The sequence below is a fragment of the Cibotium barometz genome, chromosome 23, assembly GCF_041138505.1.
Source record: "Cibotium barometz isolate CiBa-2024 chromosome 23, ASM4113850v1, whole genome shotgun sequence".
In the NCBI taxonomy this organism is placed as follows: domain Eukaryota; kingdom Viridiplantae; phylum Streptophyta; class Polypodiopsida; order Cyatheales; family Cibotiaceae; genus Cibotium; species Cibotium barometz.
The window spans coordinates 49,446,396-49,451,226 of record NC_141068.1 but is presented as its reverse complement, the minus strand read 5'-3'; positions in this window follow the sequence as shown (position 1 = coordinate 49,451,226).

The following is a 4,831-nucleotide window of genomic DNA, read 5'->3' as shown; positions in this document are numbered from 1 at the left end:
CCCAACCCATGGGCACCCCAACGCTCAATTCGCCCAACCCTTTCAACTCACTCAGCCTCATCCACCACGAAGCTCCACCCTTTCAACTCACTCAGCCTCATCTGCAAAGCTCCACCCTACCCCTTGACTTCGTCTCACCAAACCAAGGGGCAGTGCTATAAAAGGCCAAGCTTATCCAACCACTCAAAGATACACTCAAAGGTAAGCTCACAAATCTAGCCAAATGGGCTACTCACTACAAAACCCTCTTTAGGGGTGCTGACCGATAAACACTTGTCCAAAAAAAGAGGGAAAAAAGAGAGATTCTCTAAATGATTAGGACCACGAGCACACCTTTTTCCCTCACCCATGCACAACACCTGCAAATCTCACTGGGATCTATCCTATGCGCACACACCATATAAAGCTTCATCATTGATAGCCATCTAGGTACATCTTTGGATGGGGTGACCATGGTGGGTGTAAGCCTAGTCAATGGTACGATCCGTCGCCTGGATCTTTTTACGCACCTCTACTGTACCTGAATAATTGCGTTTCATGTCTAATCAATCCTACCCAAAACTTCTGCTTTGGCTCAACACCTATGGATCCTTGCACCATCAACTACCACTCCTATCAGCACATGATTCTAGAGCTCCAATGATCGAAGAAGACAAAGCATAAAAAGAAAAGAGAGAACACCACAACCTGATGTCTCAACATCCACGGGAACCAAGATACCCATCATGGTGTCTTGACAAAGATGCTAGAGCTTCATGAACATCGCCATCGACATATAGCATCTCAGAGCACAAGCAGTCTCCATGTGTGTTGCCTCCTTGTCCCTCTCTCACCACTTGCTTACTAACCCCATTGTTTTACTAACTCCTCTTTAATCATACCACCTACCCACTGGGATACTGGTCATTAAGTATTCCGTGCTAGTCTACTATTCAAGTACTTTGACTCCTTTAATAAGGATGTCTCGCCCCAAACACAAAATAAAGAGTACTATGGGGCACATACAAAAAAGCAAACTCATAAGAGCCCATCAGACTAGCTGGATACTTAATCGTCAGTAATTCACTAGCTTCTTTCTATATCACTACCTCCCCCACCTCGTCTCATTTTTGGAGACACAGGAGAACCAACCCAATGCGACGCTTCCCCACGTGCCTCGAAAACCCCTCACCGATCTCAAGGATGCGATTGACTTCAAGAACGGGAGTATGTTAACCACATATTGGTTAACACATTCCTATGACAACTTTATTCGCACACTTATGTAATGGGCGCTCGTGCTATATTGTAAATCCTATCATTTGATGAGGGAAATGCCCTAAAGATGCTCCCAAGTATTGAGCTTCAAAGGAAAGACAAGAGGATCTTGGTCAGTTGGCTAAACTATATAGAAAAACCTTGTAACTATGTTTTGGGCACCCTGGGTCACTTACTCTCGAGCGGCCTAGCGGAAAAAGGCTTGGAACTATAAAAGCCAATTTCTCTTGTTTGTAACTCATTCTCCCATTCGTGTAATAGAAGTGGAGTTTTCTCTCCTTCCCTCTCTCTTGCAACTCTAATCTAGCATGTGTGGTGTCCTTAGGGTTAGGGTTTGGGAGTGCTAATCACTTGTTCTCTCTCTCTCTCTCTCTCTCTCTCTCTCTCTCTCTCTCTCTCTCTCTCGTGATTAGGCTAACCAACACGATCCTGTTCTGTGGAGACCCCACACGATCTTTGCGAGAGATCTTGCATCACCCTTTGGATTAGAGCAACTACCTCGGTGTGACAACGAGTGTGGAAGGATGGCGTTGATGAGTGGCTATGGTGGAGCTCTTAAGCCATGCTCGAGCTCGGTGGATAGGTAACTTCCCACAACATGGCTAGGGTAGGATTTCCTTAACATGTGATTTTCTCTCGAGTCAATCATTGCTAGGAAATTAGTTAGTTATCCCTCCTATAGAGAGTCCTACTTTGAGCCACGCCAGCTCTATCTCAAGGTCCTCTTTCTCAATTAGGGTAGAGTAGCCATGTTTATTTATAATGTTAGTCCACTTTGTTTTACCTTGGATTGGGTTGCGATGGCCTTAGCCTCATCTTGTGCTTCCTTTTTTAGCCTTACTTGTCTCAGCTTTTCTTGCTTCTTTTTGTGTGCTTGTTCCACCATGGCTTGGGGTAATGCCCCATATTTTTTCTTAAGTTTGCTACCAGTTATGTAGCCTTGCATCTCAATGCCATCAATAGTCTCAATGGAGGCTGCACCTAGGAGGGTGAGTTCCATAACTCTAAATGGCCCTAACCCTTGGTATTTTAGTTTTTTTTTGCGTGGAATAACCAACCCCACACATAAGTACTAGGTCTCCTTCTTTCAGCTCTTTAGATTTCAGATTGTGGTCAAACCATCATTTGCGTTTGAGCTTTTCCAGTATCATGCCATGTAGAGCTATTACTCTAGTCTTATCAAGCTTTTCTAATTCAACCAATATTTCCACTAGAGCACTCTCTTAGACATTATTTGATAGCTATCCTCAACCTAGGTACCAAATATTCCATAGGCATCACTACCTCAATTCCCCACATTAGCTTATGTTCCCATTCATTTTGACTAACTTCCATAATCTGTTCCCCATTTTTCAAAGAGTTGTTGCACAATAATCGGAACCAATGAAATTTTTTCTTGTCCATGGGGAATGTTAAAGCATTGCCATTCGTCAATGCTCACAATGTTTGACAAATTCCATGGCATCACCAAACATTGTTGGCCATCCACCACCATAACTCAGCTTGCATGATCTTCCTTACCGTTACTTCACTAGTAAAATGTTCTTCGATGATTCCACTATGAGCCTCCTCCAAATAGTCAATAATTCACCCTACTCGACACATCATCTCAACACGTGATCTTTACCTAACTCATACAATTGACCAGATCAATTGATAAGGTGTAGCTATCTTAATAAGTCGTCACATCCTATCCTTGTTTAATGGCTTGTCTTGTGGAAATCCTTAGGCAAGGTACTCGAAGATTTCTTAATGCCATTTTTGTACTAGATCTAATTTGAAAAGAGCAGCATCCGATAATTCATCATCAACATTAGTGTGACAGCTTCCCCGTTAGGTATCCTCGATAGGTGGCCTACTAGTACTTGTTGTGATCCTTTTCTCATAGTGACCATGAAGTCAAACTCCATCAATAGCAACAACCAGCACATAATTCAGCCAATCATGCAACATTTATTGATAAGATACAACAAAGCTGAATTATCCACAACGAAGATGAACTTATTAGCCATAACAAAACTAGTGTTTGTACTTTTTCACTGCATACACCATGGCTAGTCCTTCTCTCTCAGTTGTATAATTCATCTTAGGTTCATTGAGCTATCGACTCATGAAGCAAATTGGGTAATCCATTTACTTTTTAGCATTTTCCCCTTCCTATGATGAGATTGGTTTGGCATGAAAAAATTTTAGGTTTCTCATGGTGGCCAAACCTTGGCATCCATGTTGTATAGTTGAAAAGAGATTTGTAAGAGACACAATAGATAGGTTTAAACTAAAACTGACTCAGCTTGTATATTTTAGGGTTTTGGCTATGTGCACCAATACGGCCAGGTTAGACCTGCAAGATGCTTTGATACATGAATGGAAGAATAATATAGAGATAAACTATAACATAGTTGTTTGGACAAGACACAAGGTTGTTTTTTGAGAGTTGAAGGAAGGGGGAAGTCATTACGGCACGTATTTAATACACATGACAACACTTCATAGCGAGAAAACACTATTAGCACAGCGATGATTCGAGAAAGCAATAAACAACTTATAGGCGCAGGTGGTGAGCAAAAGAAAGAAGCAAGAGAGAGAAAAAACAATGAAAAGATGGGCTAAAATGTAGAACTAGCAGTTTTAAATATGGTCCATAAGTGACAAGTATGGGGCGGCTAAATCATTAATATGGGTAGGCAACATATGTCAATATGGTATTGGCCATACCTTTTCACGCATGCAAAGGTTTTTCATGGCATGAAAAAGTGGGATTTTCATGTCAAAGATATTTATTCTATTTTCCTTTTGACTAGATGCAGGCTCTCGCCATAGCCTCGAGAGCTTGTTACCTTAAATGACCTTTTTGATGCACTTTTTTGGGTGTGAAAAACTCAAGATATTCACGATCGTGTGAAAAACTTTGGTTTTTCACATCAAAGAGTTTTAAATTTGATATATTTGAGCTGATCCTTTTAATCCCTTAATTAGTGTGAAGCACTATGAATGATGTGTGCTACCTTTGGACCATCTTTTTTGGATGTGAAAAAACTCAAGATACTCATGATCATGAATTTTGATTAGTTTTTCATATTAACAAAAGTTGTGATTTTCATCCTTGTGATATGATTTCCTAGTACACGTGATTCTCCTAACTTGTTTGGTATGAATTACATGCTTATTAAAATAAATTTTTTGGGCATCAAAAACTTGAGATACCCACGATCGTATCTTTTCACATCGACTAATCTTTATTGTATCATGCCCACATGATTTCATAGATTGATTCTATTGATGTTTGTGATGCATTTGGCATAATTATTATCCCTTTTAGAGAAGCTTCCTTGGGAATGATAAACTTGAGTTTGTTGAACCCCTTATAACCTTGGACTTTATTTTAGCAAGAAATTTCTTATGATAGTTCATCAAATTCTAATCCCCAAGATCCTATAAGTTCTCCAACCTAATTGGCTTTCCAGCTTTCTCTATATGCCCAACAAGCACAATCTATCTTACCATAAAATCCCATTTAAATACACTCTTCTTTCTTGCAAAAAAAAGAAAACCCTTCGGTTTGAATATCTACTGC